Consider the following 25,707-nt stretch of genomic DNA (forward strand, 5'->3'; position numbering starts at 1 on the left):
CAGAGACTGTGCTAAGCATTGGAAATGCATTGAAGATAGACAGGCTTCCTGATTTTTTTGTTGTTAAGTTCTCGTGGGGATATGAGCCAGCGAACACAATAATTAAAAATCATGGCAAGTACTACAAAGGAAATGGGCAGGGTAGTACAATGGTGGGGTTCTACTTAGCCAGAGTGGACAGCAAGGGCCTGCCTGAGGGAATACCAGTGTTTTACATAGCATGATATCTGTCACTGCAATGTCCCATCCCATCAACAGTACAAAGGACACCACTACTATAATGTCAAATAATGACTAAGTTTTAAGTACACATAATATTCCAGGATTTTGATCTATTTAACTATTGTATCAGTCCTATAAGGTAAATATGATTATTATCTATTTTGCTGATGAGGGAACAAAGGCTCAGAAAGTTTAATTAATGTGCCTAAGATCATGCAACTAATATGTATTAAGCACTGTGCATTCATGATCTGAGAGCAAACCCTCCTTGCAAGCTTACCCGGTAGTCTACTGTGTCGTAGATGCTAGCAGAGGTCACAAAATTCCTGAGTCAGAGTCTTAGGACCTTATTATTGTGGCAAAGCAGAGAGAGCTTTATGTTCATTCATGTTGGTTCTGGTGCCCTGTAGGCCCCATGGGATGGTGCACGGGGCGTGATGGCTGCTGCACACACAGGGTGTTTCAAGAGAGGGACACTGAGCTTAGGGATTCACTACTCATCACAAACAGAAGTAACCCTGGTTTTAGTCTGGGAGGAGAGTTTATCCATCGTTCAAAATTGCTCCCTGCAAAACGCAACTCTGAGGAAGGGCTTAGGTAAAGAGGAGTCAAGGCCTTGGATTCTTAGCATATCCAGGAAGAATATGCATAGGTGCTCAGGACCCATGACATGTTGCTGCCCCTAAGGTAGGCATCAGAGTTAAAATTCAAATCCAGGAATCAATCTAAGAATTTATTGAATGCTTGAAAATGTGTTTGGTAATATTTCTTTTTGGGAGTAGTATTTAGTTTCTATTACTGGTCAGAAAAGTATATTTTGGCATACTTGGATTAAAAAGATGTTTTCCTCGTGTAATACAGACCGTCACCAACCAATAATGCCTACATTGAGAGGCATTCTCAGAAAACTACGTATTTTCATGTGACTTTAAATATATAAGTGGCTAGGACATTCAGAGTTTGGACCTACTCACTCTTCTCCCTGATTCCCTGTGGCGCTCTCCCTGTTGAATTCAACCTTGTTGGGAATGTCACTTATGATGTCCCACCCTCCTTTGACAAAAGGTTGGATGTGGGACCTAAGCTGGGAAAATGATACTTTCCCCCTTGATTTTTCATGGTGAGTGTGAGGAAGCATGGTTTCTAAAGCAGCCTGGAGGCTTGTGCTGTGGAATCATAAATAGAGTCAGTCTTCTATCAATTTCCAAAAGGTGGCTTCTTGGTAGTGGTGTGTCTTGGCAGGATTTTGAAGGGCTCCTGTAGAAAGGGGGGAACAGAGAGACATTCACGGAAAGGAAGAGGAAGACTCAGAAACTGAAGTGGGGGGAGAGGTGGGGAATGAGTATGTGAAGCATTTAGGAACTGTATGGGATCATAACATCTCACTGCATGGCAATAGATGAACTTTAGGGCACCTGAGTGGCTCAGTCGGCTAAACATCTGCCTTTGGCTCAGGTCATGACCCCAGGATCCTGGGATCTAGCCCTGTATCAGGCTCCTTGCTCAGCGAGAAGTCTGCTTCTCCCTCTCCCTTTACCCCCCTCCCTGCTCATTCTCTCTCTCTCTCACACACACACTCTGTCTCTCTCAAATAAATAAATAAAAACTTTAGAAGAGAATTGAGGAGCTTCAAATGTTGATACAGGAGAAGAGAAATCCTTATTATTGCTATGAAAAACAACTCGCCTAATTCTAAAGTGTAAGAAAAATTCCACGTGTCCCAGTTGGCTCCAGAGGGCGTAAAATAATAAGAAAAAAGGACAATTGAACTGATCCAAGTATAGTAGATCAATGACATTACAAAAGCAGAACGTAAAATGGCAGAAAATGAGCATAGCCACATCTGGAGCAGCAGCAAACACTTTTAGGAATGAGAGAGGAGTTGGAGTGCAGTCAGACCAGAGAGTAAACAATCAGAGAAAAATAAAATTTTAAACTTAAGATGAACACATCCCTGGGACGCCTGAGTGGCTCAGTGGTTGAGCATCTGCCTTTGGCTCAGGTCATGATCCCAGGGTACTGGGATCGAATCCCGCATTGGGCTTCCCCCAGGGAACCTGCTTCTCTTTCTGCTTATGTCTCTGCCTCTCTCTGTGACTCTTATGAATAAATAAATAAATCTTTAAAAAAGATGAACACATTCCTGAAAAATATATAGCAAAATCGTCTTAAGGTAAAATAGAAAACCTGACTCATCTCAGAGCACTTTAAAATGATGAGTCGGTAGTTAACAATATTTCCATAAAGAAGACATCATACCCAGCTTTTCAGCCTTACGCAGTCTCCCAGATTATAGAAAAAAAAGGGAGTCGTTCTCAGTTCACAGAATAACCGTGGTCCCCAAATTAGGCAAGGTCAATAAAAGGAAAATAAATTACAGTCCCTCTCATGAGTATAGATGTAAACATCTTTAAAAATATATTGTCAACTTTCGGGTGGAAGCAGCCCTCGCCCCCAGTGCCTTCAGAGGGCACTAACTGCACTCCTGTCTTGTGAGCATCTTTTCTTTTTTAAAATATTTATCTGAGAGAGAGAGAGAGAGAGAGAACGCTTGATTGGGAATGGAGGGGCAGAGGGAGAAGCAGACTTCCCCCACTGAACAGAGAACCCAATGTGGGGCTCGATCCCAGACTCTGGAATCATGACCTGAGCCAAAAGCAGGCGCTTACCCAACTGAGCCACTCAGGTGCCAATGAATGTCTTCTGACCATTGATGTCAGACATCTGACCTCCAGAATAGTGACAGAATAAATTTCTGCCATTTTAAGCCACCCAGTTTGTGGTACTTTGTTATGGAAACCTTAGGAAATTAATACAACAGACATAACTTAAAAGTTTTCTCTACCACATTTTAGCTGTAGTAGCAAGTGACTTAGTCTTTCTGAACCTCAGTTCTTAAACTTTAAAATAGGTAGAATATGCAAATTGGTGCAGCTGCTATGGAAAATAATATAGTATACCAATTGCTCAAAAAGTTAAAAATAAAATTACTCTATGATCCAGCAATTCCACTTTAGGGTATATTCTTGAAACAATTAGGAATGTGATCTGAGAGATATTTGTCTACCTGTATTCATAGCAGCACTGTTCATGATAGCCAAAGGTGGAAGCAACTCAAGTGTCCATCAACAGATGAATGGATTTTAAAAATGTGATACACACACACACACACACACACACCCCAATGGGATATTACTCAGTCTTAAGAAGGAAATTCTGACATATGCCACAGCACGGAAGAACCTTGAGGGCATGATGCTAAGTGAAATAAGCCAGACATAAAAGATCAAATACTGTATGATTCTACTAACATGAGGCACCCTGAGTAGTTAAGTTCAGAGAAGAAGGGAAATGGTGGCTGTCAGGGGCTAGGGCAGTGTAGAATGGGGAATTGTTGTTTAAAGTGTACAGTTTCAGTTTAGCGAGATAAAAATTCTAGAGACTGCACAACAGTGTGAATGTACTGGATACTATTGAACTGAATATTTAAGAATGGTTAAGATGATAATATTTATGTTATGCGTATTTTACCGCAATTAGAAAATTTAAAGGCAGGTAAAATAATATATTGAAACTCAATACCATAAGTGCTTTTTAAAAAATAGGTGTTGGACTATAGGAAGGCAGTTTAATAAATTTTAGTATCATCATCACCTGATAAAAACTAATATCCATTCGTAACTTTCAAAAATTCTTAGGCTTCTTGAAATAGAATATATACGTAAACTATCTGTCAATATTCTATATAATGGTGGAATCATAGAAACATTCCTGTTTTCTTCCTGGAAGTCCCAGAGAAAAAGCCAGAGTGGGAGGAGGGAGGGGATGTCTGATGCCCTTGGTCAGGAAAACCCAAGGTCTTAAGAGTGAAAAATTGATGTAGTCAGCTACCAGAGCAAAAGATCATGGGGCAAAGTCAAATATCATCCTGGAATGCCTAAATGTTCGAGCAAAAAAGTTAACCCAGGAAAGTTTAAGTAATGAGCCACAAATATCTCAGTGATTTAGTTAGCAAGAAAGGTCCAGGGCTGTTGTTCAGGGATACCCAAGTAAATTAGCTATGATCATCCAGATTGAGTAGTCACATGGTTGTTTTCAAGGATTGTCCACAACGGATATAAGGAAAGTCCAGTGTCCCTGTAAGGCTATCAATCTTTACTTGGGATTCCAGTTCAAGGGCCCAGGGTTGCTAGTTTCTGGAGGGAGGAGGCCAGCTCTTTTTATGCCTGTTTCCATGGCAGGGGCCCGATCCATTCATCTCTTTCCTGAGCCCACACCGAGTCCCTCTCCAGAACCAGAGGTCCACAGCCCAGGACAAAAATGAACCAGAAGCAAAACTAGTATGAAATACGGTGTGAGGGTCAGAGGACCCTAGGGAGAAGGAGGGATGGAGACCTAGGTGGAAGCCAACTCTGGTGGGAAGCATCCAGTGAGGTCCTGGGGCTGTTGGAGACCCCAAACAGGCCAAGACCCAGACCATGGACAGCTGAGGGAGAAGAGTCCGTTGTGCTTGAGAGGCCTTGAGGGGTCAGACTGGCCATGGCTTCCATTGGGCCTCAGCCCCACCTTGCAGGAGCTGGAGTCGATTCCCTCTGAAAGAAGCAGTAACAGAGAAGCAGCAAGAAGGAAATGAGGATGATGAACAGAAACAGCAAGGCTTCTAGCATGGCGATCATTCTTAATGCAGGGACAGACAGGGCCTGGGGCTCCTGCAGACTTCACAGGGTTGATTCTGGACTACCAGCTTGGACCCTGGGCATCACCTCCTTGGAGCAATCTGTCCAGCAGCCAGAGCTCCATTTCCCCAAGAGAAGGGGCTCCAAGCCATGGAGATCTCTCAGCCACTGTGAGGTCACAAACTCCAGGATGGTGGAATGTTGGCCTCCTAGCTATAGCCCAAATCTTTCTTAATGAGACCAGTATGTTGAAAGCAGGATTCCTGGTATGTAATTATACCTTTTTTTTTTTTTTTTTTTTTACTTGCCTCTTTAGACTTTCTAAGTAGAGGAAGTATCTTTTTCCTGTCTTTAGAAAAATATCAGGCAGGCCTCATAGCTTTTCTTAGGTACTGTTTCCACTCAATTATTTTAAATGCCAGTCTAATATATTAATCACATTTTTAGCGATAATAGCGACTTCTCTCACCATCTGGGGCCAACCGCAGGGTGGGCTGCTCTCTGCTGAGAGTGGAGGGGAGACTTCTCCCTTACCCAACATGTGTCTCTCTTCACCAGGAGGACACCTCTTACTTTCCTACCCCTAGTATCTCCAGGATCAGAACAGGTGGCATAAAGATTGAGGTGGAGGGGAGATTTCTCTCCAGGTTGGACACATATTTAAGATAGGTCTTTCTCTCTTGGCCTCTATTTCAGGGGTTCTTTGAAGAACCTACCCTTTGTCCTAGGGATATGAACAGGCCAGTTCCTTCCAGGTGGTCCCCTCCCCCTAGCAGGCTCCCTCTCGGGCAGGACCTCTTGGGTAGCAGGCGGACATTCTGACACTGGGAGAGTTCTCGCAGTCTGAGCCCTCAACCACCAGCCGGGGATAGGTTCTTGACTTGGCCGCGAGAAAGCATTCGAGGACCAATCAGAGTAAAGTAGAGCAGAGAAGCTTCATTGCATAGCAAAAGTACACTCGAAGAGGAGGTTATGCAGGTGCACTCAGGGAGGCAGTCATGAGCAACCGGCGGAATATACACGTAGGGTTCTGGAAACAGTTGCAAGAACTCCGGAGAGCATCACGCAAGCTCGAGACTAGTGACTATGCGCAGGCGCAGTCTGAGTCTCCTCTCGCGGTCACGCGGTAGGGACGTTCTCCTCGGAGTCCTCTAGCGCCCCCAGTGGAGGGGTCCGTCTCCGTCAGTCGCAGGCTAACTGGGGCTTTTGCGCATGCGTGCCGCAGGTGCCCCCCCCCCGCCCCCCCCCGTGTGGCGTCTCTGCGGGGTTTTTACCGCCACGAGTATCCTGTTATTCAACAGGTGTAAGGTCGGCTCCGTGTTCCTTGTCCTTCTTCCTCCTGCTGCTTCCCAACATTTCCCTATTCTACCTGCCTCACTACCACCGATGCTACATCTGCTGAAGAAAATGATGAGCCTTGGACGGAGGAGTGGGTCACACCTGGCTCCCCTGAGCTCCCTACCGGGGTAGCAGGTGTCCAGCTCCCACGGGGTTCTGCCGCAACCCCAGGTCCTCCACTTGTTCTCCCTCTTGGGGGCAGGGGTGGTGGTGGCGTGGGACTATTTTAAGAAACAGAACACATAATTCTCCCTCGTTTTAATGTCTAACGAGCAGTCACTGCTCAGTTATTTTTTTCCTAAATTCTGCATCTGGTCCAACACCTTCTTTGGAAGGCAGCTGCCATTTTATCAGATGGAACCTTCAGAAATTGCCAATACTGGGCCACAATTTGCTTACCACAAGGGCAATTTCTTGTTGCTTAGCTTTTTAAGTCGTGGTGACTCTTTGGTGGTGCCTTGCTGCAATGCCCATTTTAGCATCTTGTTATGCTGATGATTAACCAGCCTCAGCTCCACCTCTTAGACGCTCAGCCTCTTCTCGGTACTGGGGATGCACAAAGAAACTGCCCCAGATCCCTTCCCTGGCATCGTGAGAGCAAAGGGTGCAGGAGAATAATCTAGGATTGAATCCTGGCTCTACCCTTTTACAATCTTCTTAGGGCACCCTTGCCTTAATCGCCAGCTTGGGACAATAAGGCCCCCAGCCTGAGGCAGGCAGGAGGCCCGTCTCCTCCTAGGATGTCTCAGACTCCTGGGGTACTGGGAGCTATGGAAGGGACATGCTCTCAGCCTCCTGCTTGCTGCTTCTCTCCTCTGGCTGCAAAGAGTTGATCAAAGGTAGATGGCTTTAGACCTGGGCTGATGAACCTAGCAGCTGGCAGCCACTGAGGCTTATGGAACAATGGAAATGTAGCTGGTCCAAATGTCAGTGTTACACATGCATCCGATTCTGAAGACTTTGTTCAGAGAAAAAAGATACCAAATATCTCATTAATAATTTAAAGATATTTAAAAATGGTGAAATGACAAGATTTTGGTTATATTGGGTTAAATAAAATATACTATAAAAATTAATTTGGGGATCCCTGGGTGGCTCAATGATTTAGCACCTGCCTTTCTTTAAAAAAATTAATTTCACTCTTTTTTTGTACCTTTTTAATGTGGCTCTCAGAACATTTTATTTTTATTTATTTATTTTTAAAGATTTTATTTATTATTTGAGAGAGAGTGTGTGCATAAGTGGAGGTGGGGGGCAGAGGGAGAAGCAGACTCACCTGCTGAGCAGGGAGCCTGAAGTGGGGCTCCATCCCAGGACCCTGGGATCATGACGAGCTAAATGCAGACGCTTAATCTACCGAACCACCCAGGCACCCCAGAACATTTTAAATTAAGTATGTGGCTAGCATTATATTTCTACTGACAGTGCTGCCTTAGACTTTTCAAACAGCACATTCTCTCAGGCTCATAAATAATCCCACAGCGTCCTCGCTGTGACAGAAGACCTTGGCTTTCTCAGAAATATTAAAGTATGGCAACTAGTACGCTTGACCATTTGCTCTGTGCTTTGGTTTCGATATCAATCATTTCACATTATTCTTGAAGCAATGCTTTGAGGGGAAAGCTATGATTTTGTCCACTTTTCAGAACAGGAAAACTCAAGCTAGGTAGCGGAGTTGGGTCATTTAGTCAAGGTCACACAGAGCATATAAGCAAGAACAGGAGGCAGGAGAGGACACCGACACCAGGGCTTCAAGAGTGCACACCTGACCCCGTGGTACAGCGTCTTCATAGCTATAGTATCCGTGGTCCCTGCTCATCAGGGAGTTCCCCAATGTTCTCACAGTCTTGAGATCCCACAGACTCCTCCCAGGTACACAGTATGGAGAAGCTCACCTTCAGAGATTCCTCCCACCCTCTCGGTTGTATCCCTTGGGCCTGGATCTCCCCACTGTGCTGACCTAGTCAGTACCAGGAATCTGAGCGTGGGGGGAGTGGGGGACCCTCTCCTCGGGCTGTTTATACTTCAGAATGTGGGCTGAGTTAGTGCCAGGATTGCCTCAGGTTCAAGACGAACACGTGGCCCAGGATGCAGGTAGTTTAGCGCTTGTGAGATTTGGGAGCCACAAGCCCCCTGTCTGCAGTGTCCTGCTGGGAGCATGGGTTCTCTGTCTTCTTTGCCACTATGCAGATCTGATCAAGTCCCTCCTGCTTCAAGGACTCATTCTGGGGACAAAGGTTAGCAGAACACCCGCCCATCTCTCTAGGTTTATCTCCTTGTCACTCTCACGTTCCACTTTCAAGTCATCAGAACAATATTTTAACCTGGCGATGTTCAAATATATGGTCAGAATTCGTTCATTTATTCAACTGTGCCAGCCCCCAAACGAGGTACTGTGAATGCAGTGGTCAATCAGGCAAGAACCCTATTGTCCAAAATACCTGCAACTAACATGAGCTCTTGGTAATAACAGCTCCTTACGTGGACGAGTAACCATTTCGATGAATTAGTAACAAACCAGTGGCCAAAACAATAAAGAGAAAAGCAATATAAGTGAGAGAAATGTTATTTCCAAAATTTCAGGCTGTTCTTGAAAATTATCGCAAGCCCCACGGAGTCAGAATTTGACCTCCCCGCCACCAGGGGGCGCGACAGGACCGCGCGCGCGGGATCCGCCCCTGGAGGCGCCGCTCTAGGCCGCAGCCCGCGCTCCCGCTGCCTTTCCGCGGGCGCCGGGCGGGTGAGGAGCCTCGCGTCGCGTGCGGTCCCGCGCCACCCGGGTCCATCTGCCGCAATCCTCAGACATCCGCAGCCCCCAGCGCCATAGCTCGCGGCGCCCGGGGTGAGTCCGGGGCGGGGATCGCCGGGCGCGTGGTCTCTGGGCTCCCGCCACCTTAAGGGGAAACTGAGGCCCGGGGCGGGCGCGGAGAGCCGGCGGAGGTCAGCCCCGGTTCCAGGCCCCGCTCCTGGCTCCGGGGCGGGCCTCTGGGGGCGGGTCCTGGAGGAAGGGGCTCCCGGGACGGTCCCGCTGAGCGCGGGCGGCGGGTGCGCAGCCGAGGCCCACCGCGGCCCGGGATGCGCACGCGCACGCGCCCCTCCGCCCCCGGCCGTGGGTCGGCCGCCTACCAGGTGAGCGGAGCCGCCTGGGCCTGGGCCCACCTTGCGGTCCGCAGCGCTCGGGAGGGAGAGTGCGCGGGGCCCCGAGCGGCCGAGGGTGGTTCCCGCCTCCCCCCGCTCCTGGTGCCCGGGCCGGCGGGCTCTGCGGGACGGTGATGCGCGGCGCCCGAGGCCGGCCCTGTGTGCAGGGGTGAGGCCTGGGTAAGTGCTGCTGCGCGTGAGGGGGCGGGGGGGGGGGGTCCCTGGAGCTCAGGCTCTGCGGGAGGAGGCCTGGTGTGGTAGGAGGCCGGAGGGGCCCGGGTTCAGATCGTGCCTCAGCCCGGGGCCGGCCGCGTAACCTTGGCTCATCACTTCCTGGTCCTGCGCTTCAGCTTCTTGCAAGTGCGGAGAGTGCCAGAGCTCTGGAGGGACAAGAGTCCTTGCGGGTGTCCTTTGTCTTTGAGGCCACAGTGCCCGGCACGTAGTAGGTTCTCAGGCTGTGTTTGTGGGGTGAATAAGCAGTTGAGGCGATCTTGCCGGGAGTTGGTCTTCCCGTTGGTGACGGGAGGTGGAATCTTTGCACGAAGTGCTGATGGTGCTCGGGGTCCTGGGCTTGGCGGCGCAGCCGGGGGCGCGGAAGGGCTTCCTCTCCTGGCTCACCGTGTGTCTTTTGTGCACCTGCATTCGAAAGTGATCGTGGTCTGTCGGTGTCCTGGTCATTGATAGTGCAGGGAGAGGAGTTGCTGAAAGCGCTTCCCCGTGTTTGGAGGGTCCACTCCTGTCCCTTCCAAGCTCTGGAGCTTTCCCACACTTGCTCCCCCTCACCTCCTCTCAGGTGCCTCCTGGTGCCTGCCGTCTTGCATGCTCTCCGTGCCTGGCTCGGGGAGGTTTCTGTCTCAGGCTGTAAAGGAGGAGCAGGGTGTGTGTCCTCCCTCAGTGCATGTCTGAGTTGGTTGTCTGGTCTTCTGACACTGGTTTCTGATTTCAGCGGCCCGGTGTCCCTTTCTGCCCCTGTGTTTCAGGTGATTACGGGCTGCCTCTGTCCTGGTCATTGGTAACACAGGCTGAGGAGAAGCTGCAAGGTTTTCTTGATGTTCACAGGTTCCAAAATGGGACAGCCTGAGGTGACGGAGCACGACGAGGTAGGTGGAGGGAGGCGGGCTTTTAGTGCTTTCACCTCCTCAGACCAGATTCCCCCAGCGTTTTCCTGTTAGTGAGCATAGTGATTTCCTGGATGTGTAAAGCCACGCCAAGTGCTTCTTGTCCCCTGCAGGAGGGTCTCATGACTGTTGTCCCACATATGTGAGAGGTGACCTCCGGGAGAACCTGGATCGGGAGGTCCCACGTGAGCGGTGTCCTGCGTGGGTCTCTAGAACTTAGGGCTGTGAGGCCACAGGTGTTCAGATGATGTGATGTGGAAATGAGTGCAGGTGAAGGCTGCTTCCCAGTGTTCCCAGCTGTCTGTCCCCTCAAGCAGGTCTGGGCCCTCTTCTCCTGAGAGCCCCCAATGAAGGCTTCTGTGACCAGGAAAGCAGCAGTGTGGGGATGGACAGAGGGCTGTATTTTATTTTATTTTATTTTATTTTATTTTATTTTATTTTATTTTATTTTATTTATTTTATTTTATTTTATTTTATTTTATTATTTTATTTTTATTTTTATTTTTATTTTATTTTTTAAAAGATTCTTTATTCATGAGAGTCATAGGAATAGAGATGCAGAGACACAGGCAGAGGGAGAAGTAGGCTCCGTGCAGGGAGCTGATGTAGGACTCGATCCTGGGACTCCAGGAGCACACCCTGCACTGAAGGCAGACGCCCAGCTGCTGAGCCACCCAGGCGTCCCAGAGGGCTGCATTTTTTTTTTTAAGATTTTATTTATTTATTCATGAGAGACACACAGAGAGAGGGACAGAGACACAGGCAGAGGGAGAAGCAGGCTCCATGCAGGAAGCCCGACGTGGGACTCGATCCAGGGTCCTCAGGATCACACCCTGGGCCTCAGGCGACGCTAAACCACTGGGCCACCGGGGCTCAGAAGGCTGCATTTTAGAGGCAAACTGAGATTTGTATTGGGTGCACGGCTGAGTGCTGTTATATGAGCCTGAGCGCTGTTAGGTGACCACTTACACTCAGTCTTCCAGAACCCAGGAATCCTCAGTATTTCTGCACTGTTTGTCTTCCCTTCATCTCCTGGGTGGGCGTGGTAAACCTCTGTATGTGAGTAAGGGGAAGCTTCTGTAATCTCAGGCTGTTAGTCTGGGCATTGGCCTGTGTGCCAGGCTCCTAGTTCAGGCCAGTTCCCGGGTTGCTGCCCAACCAAGCCTCCCTTCTTGGCCCACTCACTTCCCTTTTCTGCTCCTGCATTCGAAAGTGATCGTGGGCTGCCTGTGCCCTGGTCATTGATAGTGCAGGGAGAGGAATTGCTGAAAGCACATCCCCGTGTTAGAAGGGCCCATCCCATCCCTTCCAAACCCTGGAGCTTTCATACACGTCTTTCTTCCCACAAGTTTGTGTTAATTCCTGGTACTCGGGGCTGTGTGGCTTGCCTAGTGCCCTTTTTGCCAAGCAGGGCCCTGCCTTGGTGCTTCTGTTCCTGGGCCAGTGGTAGAGCCATGATGGAGGTCCCTCTTCCAGGGCTCCCCCCAGGAAGCTTTCCCTGCCTTCGCATCCCACCCTTCCCACTCCCTCACCCCATCTTTCAGCCCGGGTCACACTGGACATTGGTGGTTTGCTTGTCTGCCTCTTTTGCTGTGGTCTTAAGGGCAGTGCCTCACTTGGTGTCTAATCTGTAGTACTTGGACAGGGCAAAGCAAGGCGGAGGAGACTGAGATGCCACATGGTAAGGCAATGGGCCCATCCCATTGTACAGTGTCACTGGGAAGACAGCGCCCCAGAGCAAGCCAGCCTGCTCAAGCTGAGGCATCCTCCTCTTCTTGGAAATGTTTCTCTCATCTTGGTCATGGGCTGGACCCACAGTGCCCAGGGGATGATGTTTCTCTGTCCTTAGATTAAGGGGCAGGGAATGGAGTAGTAATCCACCTGGGCAGAACACATGATAGTTGGCACATAGGTAAGCTACCCTTACACACTAGATGGAGGACCCAGGGCCCTCCCACCACCTGTTTCCCCTCTCATCCCAGGCTTGTGGCTTCCTGTCAGCATGGCACTCTCCCTAAAACTTGGCCTTGACAACGTTTTGGCATAAACTGGTTAGCAACAGATTGAACACAGGCACATAGGTTGATGTTGATGTTATCCTGTCACAGATCATCTGCAGACCCCTTTCTAGAGTTAAGTTTTTGTCCCTGAGATAGTACTGTGGGACCGTTAAGGAATAGCAGTAGGCCACGTTTGTGGGTTCTCTAATCTGCTAGCCACTGTGCCGGGTGCCCTCTGCCCACTGGGGCCTGCCGAATGCTCATCTGTGCCTTGTGTTTTGTAGGTGGGTCTGCACTTGCAGAGGCACCATGAGAGGTGTCATCTCTTAAGCTGGGCACGAGGCCATGGGGCCCAAGGTAAGGTGTTCACATCTCTCTGGAATCTTGTGCCCTGGGGTTTAAATGAGGAAGTGAGATGAAAATGTATGTCTTGTGAGCTCCCAGTTGTCCCCTCATTGTGGGCAACCCCTCAAGTACCAAGCCTCTAGAAAGCTGTTCAAGTAGGTGAGGGGCTTCCCAGGGCAGCTCCCCAGTGTCAGCAGTGGGCCCTGATGGAAAGCATGTGGATTTAGGCACCAGAGACCCTGGCCCAGCTTCTGAAATTACTTAGTTTTGTGACCTGTTCTCAGTCTCCACTTCAGCAAAGCATAACTTGGATAATGGTGAAATGTTTTAAAATTTTTTCATGGGTTGTCGTGACCATATGATCCTGATTTTTTCCAACTCAAAAGCATTTCTGAATTTTTTTTTTTAAGATTTATTTTAGAGAGAGAGAGAGAGAGAGAGAGCGTGCACATGCAATGGGGAGGAGCAGATGGAGAAGAGAGAGAGAGAGACTCTCAAGCAGACTCCACAGTGAGCACAGAGCCCCCAACATGGGCACGGTCCCACAACCTGTGAGATCATGACTTGAGCTGAAACCCGAATTGGGTGCTTAACCAACTGAGCCACCCAGGTATGCCAGCATTTTCAGTGTTTTATGCTGGAAGTGTCTTGACTCTCTGGCATGGAGGTGTTACAGGGTCTCTCTCTACAGGGTACACAGAAGCTCCTCTGTGTTTGGCTAGGGCTGCTCACCCTCCCTCAGGCCATCCCCCAGACTCCTGGCACCATCCTCCCCATCCTTCCAGGCTCTCTTTCTGTCCTTTTCTGCTCCTGCATCCAACAGTGATTGCAAGCTACCTGTGCCCTGGTCATTGATAGGCAGGGAGAAGAATCACTGAAAAAATTCCTGTGTGTGAGGGATCCAGCTGTCCTGGAGCTTTCTCATGCTAGCTTTTTTTTCTCCTGCTGTTCCCTTCAGAGCTTGGGCTTTTGCTGGCTCTTATGTGATGTGGTGACTGGGCTAGCCCCCTGACCTGTTAGGGGCTCTTTCTGTCTTCACGTTACAGATCCTCTTGTCAGCAGTCAGTCTACACGTTTCTGTATGGGTCTCTCACTGGAATAAGTCCGTATAGCACTCAATGGCACTCATGAGAATTGCAAATCATGGGTTCTGCTTTATGAATTTATGGGAGTGGAGGCTAGCCGATAAGAGCACATTAGTCAGGACAGTGTGTGGACGCATTGCTCATGTGTGTTTTGTCTTTGCTCCTTCACTCTTTCTTGAGCACAGTGTGGATTGCTTCAGGAGCTGTCAGTAATGTTAAATAAATAAAGAAAAATCTAGATGGGGCCTGCACTAGGGGCATGGGGGAGTTACCATGTCATGGTCTGCCAGCAGTTGGAGTTATCTTGTCAGTCACTGATGGAGGAGAGTGTTGACTTATAACCTTGCCTGTTGCTCGCCTTTCACGGACTTCGTCTGTGTCTTGTGGGTTCTTTTAGAAAGGGTAACCCTAGGGGTTGACTGGAGAAAAAATTTTCAGGCCTGTGGATCTTTGAATCTGTATTGTAGACTGCGGACTTCCTAGCCTGCTTTCTAGTTCACGTCTGTAGGATATTGTGACTGGGTGCTTGGTGTGGTCCTCCATCCACAGCAGGCTGACTGGCTGCTGCCTTTTGTGCTGTGCACTGCCGATGTGTTCAGGGAGCAGAAACCCTGCAACGGTGCTTTCACTTTGTTTTTTTGTTTTTTTTTAATTTTTATTTACTTACGATAGTCACAGAGAGAGAGAGAGAGAGAGGCAGAGACACAGGGAGAAGCAGGCTCCATGCACCGGGAGCCCGATGTGGGATTCGATCCCGGGTCTCCAGGATCGCGCCCTGGGCTAAAGGCAGGCGCCAAACCACTGCGCCACCCAGGGATCCCGGTGCTTTCACTTTGTATACTCAGATACAGCATGGTGCCCCTGACAGATACAACATGGTGATGCTAAGAGCCATGTCTTGGCTCCCAGGTAATGAGGGCAGAGAGGTTCGAGGTGAGGTCAAGGTGTCCATCGCATTGACACCCGCCCCCCCCCCCCCAACTTTTGGTTGGGGCTTCTGTCTTGTTCCCGAGACCTCTTCCCTTTATATTCAGGTATTGTGTTTGCAGATGGGATCCCTTTGTGCCAGTTTTGTTCCCATCTCACAATGAGGTGGAGGTAGTGAGAATAACATGTGAACAACCTGGTGCCCAGGAGCCATTGAAGAACCCAGAGGGTTCCCTTGTCTTTCCTACCTGCTCTGTCCCTTTTGCATCAGGGGACTTGTCCTGTCCTGTAGCCTAGTTCCTGGTCTCTGGTTCCTCAGCCAGGCTGGAGGATTTAAGGGACAGTGATGACCATTCTGAAAAGACAGTTAATCACCCCATACCCCGCTTCAGATCTGGTAAATCAAATGTCTGAGGGTAGAGTCTGGAGATTGAGTTGGGGTTCCCTCACACTGTGTCCTCAAGCATTCAAGATATTTCCTCATTTCTCCTTCAAGTGGGCCTGGCAGTGTTGATCTTCACAGGTCTGGGCATCTAACCAGGACAAGTTTCATCAGAAGTTAATTTTGCATTTGCCTTTCTTGGCTGGGTCTTATTAAGTGGGACTTTGCAAAATAGAATGGCAGGCTGAGCAGGCAAGTCATGACAATGTGGGGGAGAGCTGCTGAGGATGGTGGTCCATTCCTTTGCTCAAGATACAGTGGGACACAGGGTCAAGCCCCTGACAGCGGTGAGCTGTCCTCCTGTGGCTAGCTATATGTGGTCAGTTGCCCTGATCATGAACTATTTGAAAAAAAATAATTTATTATAAAAACTGGATTTTCAAGATGTTTTCCTTTTATTATTAGCCTCTAATCTAGTTTGGCATGCATAGACTAGATGCTTAGGCCTGGTTAATGGGGATCCTCTCAGTGATGTCACTTGGGGAAGGAGGCAATGGAGACTAAATGCTTGTATGCTTTTTCTCCCTCTTAGATCAGCCTTAGATCTGGAGGCTGTTGAAGTAAGTCCCCAGGCCATAATGAGTCCGTGACCCTTGGGATGACTTGGGATCTGAATTTGCTAATCTATCTCCCTGAGGTGAGTTCATGCCCAGCGCTGGGGGACCCAGAGGGTGGGAACTCCAAACCATTGGTCTCACCTGTCCTTTCCTTTTTAGATTCTCTTGGCATTATTGGACACCAGAAGAGCAGAGGATGGAGGAGTCCTCCCCAGAGGATGGAGGAAGCATCCCCAGAGCACCCCCTGCTGTTACTCAGCTCATTATGAACCAACTCTTCCCTCCACACAGGAGATAGGAGGGAAATCCTTGGGGCTAGGGCTGGTGTCCACTTCAGCTGGCTCGGAATCTTGACATCAGTGCCCTGAGAATCCGTGGACTGGGAAGGCCAGCCCCGTGTCCCTCTGCTGTGCCTGGAATGACCTTAATGACCAAGAGTTTTTCTTTTGAATTGTAGCAGCTCATCACTTTACTCTCAGCCCACGCATTTCAGTAAGCCTTACAGATTCACTGTGGCTGCCTTTTAAGTTCGTAACAAGCTGTGTGCCTCTGAGGCTGGATGTGAAGAAGTGGATCACAGCCAGCTTATTTTCACCCCTGAGCCTCTCCTGTCACCATCCTGAGGCTTGGCATGCAGGCTGCAGTCTGAGGTGTTCCGTTAGGACTAGAAGGTGAAGGCACCTGGGTGGCTCAGTGATTGAGCATCTGCCTTTGGCTCAGGTCGTGATCTGGGGTCTTGGGATCGAGTCCCTTATTGGGCTTCCCACAGGGAGTCTGCTTCTCCCTCTGCCTGTGTCTCTGCATCTCTCTCTCTGTGTCTCTCATGAATAAATAAAATATTTTTTTTAAAAAATAAAGGTAGTAACAATACAAACAGGTTTGAAAAAATCCCTATGCTTGGGAAATTTTAAAACATGGTTTAAAATAATCTCATTAGGGGCCCCTGGGTGGCACAGTTGGTTAAGGCATTGGACTCTTGGTTTGAGCTCAGGTCTGATCTCAGGGTTATGAGATCCAGCCCTGAGTCAGGCTCTCTGTTTAGTGTGGAGTCTGGGTGAATTTCTGCCTCTCCCCACTTGCGCGTGCTCTTCTCCCTTAAAATCTTAAAAACAAAACAAAAGCCTAGTAGAAGATGATACCATAAGGGGAATTAGAAATATTAACAACTGAATTGAAAATTTTTGCATACCAAAGTTTGAGATGTAGCTCAAGTAATTCCTAAGGAGAAAATTATGCCTCTTAGGGCTTAAAATAGAAAAAAGACTGAAATTTAATAACAAAACAAGTAATGAGAATAAAAATTAGAGCAGATTACTTTTTTGTCTATAAAAGTTTATACTTTGACAAAATGAACAACATTAAAATTGCTTCAAAATGAAAAAAAAAATTGCCTCAAAATGGAAAACTTTAATAAAGACTGCAGGGGAGAGAGCTCAACAAGTGATTTATTCCCATGTTGCAACATGAACTTTTGGTCACTATCAAAGCTGTGCTTTTCTGACAAATCTTGGATCTGCCCCCAAATGAATCTATAATGATCCAAACATGGCTCATTGTTGGGGAAAATTGAAGTCTATTTGAAGAGGGTACAGGGGTCTTTGAGGTTTTGGCTTCACACTGTCCAGTTTGGTCAGAATCCAGCTGTAGATAGGTCATGAATGAGAAACCTCATTGATCAGGCTTTTAGAATTTTCCTACCAGTCCTGAAGATCGCAGAGATGGACCTCTACTAAGACAGTAAGACTAAACAGCAATGAGCATGGAAGAGTGAAAGCCTCTTGAGGTATTTCTGAGGATGTAGTGAAGGATAAATGACTAAAAACACATGAACTGTGAAGACATTGATAAAGTAGGAGCTGTGACTGACTCACTGATTGACAAGGATGTTGAAACCTTAAAATCACTAGACCATTTTTTAAAAAATTTATTCATGAGAGACACACAGGCAGAGGGAGAAGCAGGCTCCATGCAGGAAGCCTGACTCAGAACTCGATCCCGGGACTCCAGGATCAGGCCCCGAGCTGAAGGGAGACGCTTAGCCCCTCAGCCACCAGGTGTCCCTAAACCTTTTTTTTTTTTTTTTTAAAGACTACTCATGGGGATCCCTGGGTGGCTCCGCAGTTTAGCACCTGCCTTTGGCCCAGGGCGCGATCCTGGAGTCCCGGGATCGAGTCCCACGTCCACCTCTCATGTCGGGTTCCCGGCATGGAGCCTGCTTCTCCCTCTTCCTGTGTCTCTGCCCCTCTCTCTCTATGTCTAAGTAAATAAATCTTAAAAAAAAAAAAAAAAAAAAAAAAAAAGACTTATTTGAGAGACACAGAGAGAGGCAGAGACATAGGCAGAGGGAGAAGCAGGCTTCCTGCAGGAGCCTGATGTGGGACTTGATTCCAGGACTCTGGGATCACGACCAGAACCAAAGGCAGATCTTCAACCAACTGAGCTACCCAGGCATCCTGGTCTTTAGACCATTCTTGTACCGGTCTTTTTGCTTGGACAGGAGTCTGTTTCTTTGAACCTGAAAAGTATAAAATTATTCAAATGTTTTTATATTAATAGAATCTCTATGTAATTAACTCCGAAAGATGGAACTTCTTTTGTCAGTGTTGTGTTTTTTATCCTAAATTTGGTAAACAAAGAGCTCTCACAAATTTTGAATTAATTGAAACCTAGAGAATGCTAACATCTAATTGTATCTTTTACACTTTCTTAAGGTGAAAGGGCAAATCTGTTGTGTTACCTGGTGGCCATTCAAGGAAACCCAGAGATACCTTAGGACTAAAAGACATTTTAACCATCTGATTCTGAATTTGGGAAAGGAAAAGGCAACAATTGTCAGAGGACAAACGAACACTTCACAATTTTCAAATATAAGAAAAAGTTACTGCAAGATGATTTTAAAAACCACAGCAAAAAGTACATAGCTATTAGAAACTTACCTTTTTTTTTTTTTTTTTAATAAGGAACTTTTGTTGAGACAAATCAAGAGTATGCCAGGTAGCATCCAGATGGCCAACAGACACATAAAGACATGCTCAACATCACTCAGCATCAGGGAACTGCAAATCAAAGCCACAATGAAATATCACCTCATACGAGTCAGAAGGGCTAGTATCAAAAAATTAAGTCTTGTAGATGTGGAGAAAAAGGAACCCTTGTGCACTGTTGGTGGGAATGTAAATTGATGCAACCACTATGGAAAGCAGTATGCAAGTTAAAAAAAAAATAACTACCGCATGATCAGTAATTCCACTATAAGATATTTACCCAAATAAAAACAGTAATTCAGGAAGATAGAGCCACCCCTATTGTTTACTGTAGCATTACTTAAGATAACCAAATATGGAAGCAACCCAATTGTCCATCCACAGATGAATGGATAAAAATGTGTGTGTATGTACATGTGTATATATACATATATATGTATATACACACACACAGAATGGAACAGTACTCAGTCGTAAGAAACTGAAAGCCTGCTACTTGCAACAACATGGATGGATCTAGAGGGTATGGTGCTAAGTGAAATAAATCCATGAGAGAAAAGTGATTTCAGTCGTGGAATTTAAAAAAACAAAACCACCAAAAGAAGACCAAAGCAGATTTTTAACTATAGAGAACAAACTGGTTGCCAGACAGCAGGTGAGAGGGGATGGGTGAAATAGGTGAAGAGGATTAAGAGTACGTTTTCTGGGCAGCCCCAGTGGCGCAGTGGTTTAGCGCCACCTTTGGTCCAGGGTGTGATCCTGGGGTCCTGGAATTGAGTCCTGTGTTGGGCTTCCTGCATGGAGCCTGTTTCCCCTCTGCCTGTGTCTCTGTCTCTCATGAATAAATAATAGAAATAAAATGTTTATAAAAAGTACATTTTCCGTGATGGAGCACTGAGTTGGATATAGTATAGAATTGTTGAATCAGTAGACAATGTGCACCTGAACTAATATAACACGTCAGTTACACTGGAATTTTAAAGTATCTGGGAACAGAATAACATTTTTTAAACAAAACCCTTTGTTTAAAAGGATTTAAACAAATTCTTTTTTTTAAGGATTTTATTTACTCATCAGAGAGACAGAGAGGCAGAGGGAGAAGCAGGCTCCCCGTGGGGAGTCTGATGTGGGACTCGATCCCAGGATTCCAGGACTGTGGGATCATGACCTGAGCCAAAGGCAGACGCTCAACCACTGAGCCACCCAGATGGCCCTATGCCCCTATAAACCTTTTTTATGGATAAACATTGAGCCAACTTTGTCAAAGTTTTTATTTATTTTTTTATTTTTGTCAAAGTTTTTAATGTGGGTTTTTGTTTTTTAGGAACATGGTAGTATAACTCAAGTCAAAAAAATTGTTAATAAGTTTGTACACTTAGAGTATAATTTATTTTTGTTTAGAGACTAAAAAATGAATCTTATTTTCAAAATATAATCTTATGAACATATTACATAAAAAGTTATATCCTAGTGATTTACCATTATAATAAATTATAATCATTGCCTTAAACTATGTGTATTATCTTATATAAATACTTGCATCATCCCATAATTATGCCAAATATCGTCTTAGTCATTTTTGTTAATTACCATTATTAGCAAAGTAAATACATTTTGTTTTCTCCAGAAAAGCTAGACTTTTCTTTGTAGACTCCAGAAAGCTAGAAGACAGGAAAATAACTATTTTTTTCCATTGGTTTAGACTTAGTATTCTCTTTATATTTAAACACACCAAAAGAATTTAAAAAAATAAAAAACACACCATCCATCTGGTTAATTTATAGCTATTTTAAATGTATAAGAATAAGGGATATATTAAAACTAGGTTTGGTGACTGAAGTTTGAAGTTTATCCGTGGACTCAAAGTAACATTTGAGGTTTTACAAAAGGATCTAAAAATGACAATTTTTTAAAAAAGATTTTATTTATTCATGAGAGACACAGAGAGAGAGAGAGGCAGAGACAGGCAGAGGGAGAAGCAGGCTCCACGCAGAGAGCCTGACGTGGGACTCACTCAATCCTGGGTCTCCAGGATCAGGCCCTGGGCTGAAGGCGGCGCTAAACCACTGAGCCACCAGGGCTGCCCTAAAAATGACATTTTAGCTAAAATATTATCTTTTACAGTTGGTAATGGTATAAAGATAAGATCAAAGCCCCTGCAGGGCTTCAGCTTGAGCTGTGGAGAGCATCCTCATCCTGATTGGAAAGTCTGTCTGCCTTTGTCCTTTGAGAGTTGATAATATTGTCACTCCCTTTAAACACTCTTGAGTCACATACCAGGTGAAAAATAGGAATTAGGCAAATAGAAATGAAAGTGTCAGCGTTGTTCCTAAGAACTAGATGGGGAAGGCAGCTCTGTACCCAGCGGGAGGGCTCCCTAATACCTAACACCCCCTGAATGCAGCCTTGCCCACCACTGGCAGGGGCAGAGCTTTCATGAGACCCAACAGGGTTCTTTAGGAAGATCTTCAAGCAAACTGAGGCATCTAGTGATCAGGGTGACACGCTGAGCTCTTAAAGTACAAGTGAGGGTCAATTTTTGATCACAGATTTCAGCTGAAAATTACCCAAGCATTCTGATAGCCAGGGAAATCCTGAATGGGCTGTTTAACACATACTCAGGGAGCCCCAGAGATGGGCCAAGCTGTTCTTCCAGCTTCAGAATTGTCCCACAGGAATGGAGGTAGAGAAAGATGGGTGACCCATGGGTTTTCGGGAAGACTCTTGCTGAATTGTCCCAGAAGTATTGGGGTTGAAAGAGTCATGGAGGCGGAAATGATTAGATCAGAAAAGTCATCCATCATTTTGGAAGGGGGTGGGGTATGTTGCAGGTTTTTCTTTTTCTTTTTCTTTTTTTAAAGATTTTATTTATTTGAGAGGGAGCAAGAGTGAGGGATCATAGAGGGAGAGGAAGAGGGAGAAGCAGACTCGCTGTTGAGCATGGAGCCTGATGCACGGCTTGGTCCCAGGACCCTGAGATCATGACCTGAGCCAAAAGCAGACACTTAACTCACTGAACGCCACCCAGGCACTCCTGCTGCATGTTTTTCACATGGCAATGACCAGATCCCTCACAAAGCTGCCTTCTCCGTGAGAGATGAAAGATGGATGTGCCAGAAGAAATGATCTTGGGCAAAAAACCCTTATGCCCAAACCTCGTTTAGAAAGACAGGAATCCCTGCCTTCAGGGGACAGTGTGAGTTCACTGGACAGGGAATTTACAAGCACAGAGGACTAGACTGGACACCAGTGGGGGTCCCCAGGGTTTGGGACTAGGGAATACCCCGGGACCTTTACATGTCTCTGAGGGAATAAAGACATCCAGCAGCAATGGGGGAAGAATTTCCTAATAGTTCAATAAATGAGGGCACAGGGGATATTATGCTTAATTTAGCCAACCTAAAGAAATGAGACCCTTTTCCACCCTAGTTTTGTGGAGCAAGATGCATACCTGACATTCATAGGAGTTATTGAAGGAACCAGGATTTACATCTAGATGTTGTCTTTGGCCAATATCCCAACAACTATTGGGACAACTCTGTAATAGAAAGTGTTCTTCCAAGTCAAGGAACACTTTTTTTTTTTTAATGAAAAAGGTCAGTTTTATGAATAAAGCTTGACAATTAAAAAATCTATAGGTGTCTTTGGAGCTTTTGTGCTTCAGTGGCACAAATATTGTGGTTAAGGGCTGTGCTTCCTGGAGAGCTCCCACACTTCTTGTAAAACCAAGATTTCTATTCAGCCTGGCACAAGTTTGACTCTCAGCCAAGTTTAGCTACCTTCTACTTAGAGTAAATCTTGGGGCTAGAAAAAACCCACAAGGGCTTTATCCTTAAAATACTCTCCAGTGGCTTTTTATTTGTAAGACTAGCCACTTCTGGGCGAGGTTGGAACTTTCTGTCTTCCCCTAGGATGGGCTGGAGCAGGATATGCTGGGAGGACATCTTTCCTTTGTCAGTGGTCCTCAACATGGTGCTATTTTACCCACCGCAGGGGGCTTTCGGCAATGTCTGGACACATTTTTGGTTGGCACCATTGTGTGAGTGTGTGTGCTACTATCTAGTGGGTAGAGGCCTGGTAGCTGCTAACCATCCTACAGTGTAAAAGGATGGCCCCTTGCAACAAAGAATTATCTGGCCTAAAATGATTACCATGCTGAGGTTGAGAAACTTTGGTTTAAGTCCAGCCTTTTCTATGGCGTGTCTCACTCTCTCTGCATCTCAGCTATAGACCTCAATGTGGAAGGGTGCTCCCAAGAGCTGTACAGTGCACAGCCTGCACAACCACATGTGGCAACCCTGTACACCCACAGGGAAGATGGGCACCAGTGTCCCTCAGGGATAAGCCTGGTACTGTGCTCCACAGGTGGAAGGAGAATGGGTGTGAGTTGAAGGACATACACACATACACAAACACACACATAGAAGTGGAGCTACAGGATAGAGTCCTAGTGGAATTCCATTCCCTGGTACTTACCGTTTGGAGGCCTGGCCTTTCCCCTGCTCTAGTTTGCTTACATGATCAAGTCTCCTGTTTTCTGCATCAGCACCGTCAAGCTGGGTGTCTGTCACCTACAAACCACAGCATCATAACTAAAAGGCCGAGTCTTTTCTCAGCTTTCAATATGCCTGCTTATGGTTATTGTGTATGATGGGCCAGGCTCTTGCATGAGGCCCAATGGGTGTTGTGCTTCTTTAGGAAGACTTGCCTGCTGTGAAGCTGGGCTAGCTGACCCAGGAGTCCAGCAGGCAAGGTGACACACTAAACTCTAAGTAAGTGTGCTTTAGCCTTTGCTCACAGCTTTCAAACAATAATTCATTCCCAGAGGCTCAGCTTATCTGTCAATCTACAAGCATGTCTGCTAACATTAAATATAAAGTAGGCACGCTTCCTGCCAACATGAGAAGAGGTGTGTGTGTGTGCATGTGTGTGTGTGTGTGTGTGTGTGTGTGTGTGTAAAGTGGACCTTTTTGCTTAAAGGGATTGTGCTTCTCCTAAAGGTCTAGGAGAGTAGTCAAGGTTGTCCAATGACCTTGGCCAAAAAACCCACGAGAAACAGGGGAGCCTGTGGCTACCAAGAGGATGCAGAAACAGAGAAAGAAGGGGCAGAGGAGGAGGAGGATGGACAGCATCTATAGTTGCTCTCAAACAGCCAATGATTAGGGCAACAGAGGAGATAGGATAATCTACAGGGAAAATCATAACTTTGATAATTAACTGAGCATTACAGGATAATATTTCATTTTGGTTCATTATCTTTCACTCTCCTGGGATCATGACCTGAGCCAAAGGCAGACGCTCAACCACTGAGCCACCCAGATGGCCCTATGCCCCTATAAACCTTTTTTATGGATAAACATTGAGCCAACTTTGTCAAAGTTTTTATTTATTTTTTTATTTTTGTCAAAGTTTTTAATGTGGGTTTTTGTTTTTTAGGAACATGGTAGTATAACTCAAGTCAAAAAAATTGTTAATAAGTTTGTACACTTAGAGTATAATTTATTTTTGTTTAGAGACTAAAAAATGAATCTTATTTTCAAAATATAATCTTATGAACATATTACATAAAAAGTTATATCCTAGTGATTTACCATTATAATAAATTATAATCATTGCCTTAAACTATGTGTATTATCTTATATAAATACTTGCATCATCCCATAATTATGCCAAATATCGTCTTAGTCATTTTTGTTAATTACCATTATTAGCAAAGTAAATACATTTTGTTTTCTCCAGAAAAGCTAGACTTTTCTTTGTAGACTCCAGAAAGCTAGAAGACAGGAAAATAACTATTTTTTTCCATTGGTTTAGACTTAGTATTCTCTTTATATTTAAACACACCAAAAGAATTTAAAAAAATAAAAAACACACCATCCATCTGGTTAATTTATAGCTATTTTAAATGTATAAGAATAAGGGATATATTAAAACTAGGTTTGGTGACTGAAGTTTGAAGTTTATCCGTGGACTCAAAGTAACATTTGAGGTTTTACAAAAGGATCTAAAAATGACAATTTTTTAAAAAAGATTTTATTTATTCATGAGAGACACAGAGAGAGAGGCAGAGACAGGCAGAGGGAGAAGCAGGCTCCACGCAGAGAGCCTGACGTGGGACTCACTCAATCCCGGGTCTCCAGGATCAGGCCCTGGGCTGAAGGCGGCGCTAAACCACTGAGCCACCAGGGCTGCCCTAAAAATGACATTTTAGCTAAAATATTATCTTTTACAGTTGGTAATGGTATAAAGATAAGATCAAAGCCCCTGCAGGGCTTCAGCTTGAGCTGTGGAGAGCATCCTCATCCTGATTGGAAAGTCTGTCTGCCTTTGTCCTTTGAGAGTTGATAATATTGTCACTCCCTTTAAACACTCTTGAGTCACATACCAGGTGAAAAATAGGAATTAGGCAAATAGAAATGAAAGTGTCAGCGTTGTTCCTAAGAACTAGATGGGGAAGGCAGCTCTGTACCCAGCGGGAGGGCTCCCTAATACCTAACACCCCCTGAATGCAGCCTTGCCCACCACTGGCAGGGGCAGAGCTTTCATGAGACCCAACAGGGTTCTTTAGGAAGATCTTCAAGCAAACTGAGGCATCTAGTGATCAGGGTGACACGCTGAGCTCTTAAAGTACAAGTGAGGGTCAATTTTTGATCACAGATTTCAGCTGAAAATTACCCAAGCATTCTGATAGCCAGGGAAATCCTGAATGGGCTGTTTAACACATACTCAGGGAGCCCCAGAGATGGGCCAAGCTGTTCTTCCAGCTTCAGAATTGTCCCACAGGAATGGAGGTAGAGAAAGATGGGTGACCCATGGGTTTTCGGGAAGACTCTTGCTGAATTGTCCCAGAAGTATTGGGGTTGAAAGAGTCATGG

At 46.1% G+C, this 25,707-nt stretch overlaps 2 non-coding genes across 2 annotated transcripts; both read left to right on the forward strand.

The window, feature by feature from the left end:
* The first annotated feature begins 10,008 nt into the window (after window positions 1-10,008).
* LOC121478482 lies at window positions 10,009-10,142 on the forward strand. Its single transcript, XR_005984489.1, has one exon. It is a non-coding gene; the product is annotated as a small nucleolar RNA SNORA71 (small nucleolar RNA).
* A 1,548-nt stretch (window positions 10,143-11,690) lies between these two features.
* On the forward strand, window positions 11,691-11,823 carry LOC121478483. Its single transcript, XR_005984490.1, has one exon. It is a non-coding gene; the product is annotated as a small nucleolar RNA SNORA71 (small nucleolar RNA).
* The last annotated feature ends 13,884 nt before the right edge of the window (window positions 11,824-25,707 follow it).

This window comes from Vulpes lagopus, chromosome 18, assembly GCF_018345385.1.
Source record: "Vulpes lagopus strain Blue_001 chromosome 18, ASM1834538v1, whole genome shotgun sequence".
NCBI classification, from domain to species: domain Eukaryota; kingdom Metazoa; phylum Chordata; class Mammalia; order Carnivora; family Canidae; genus Vulpes; species Vulpes lagopus.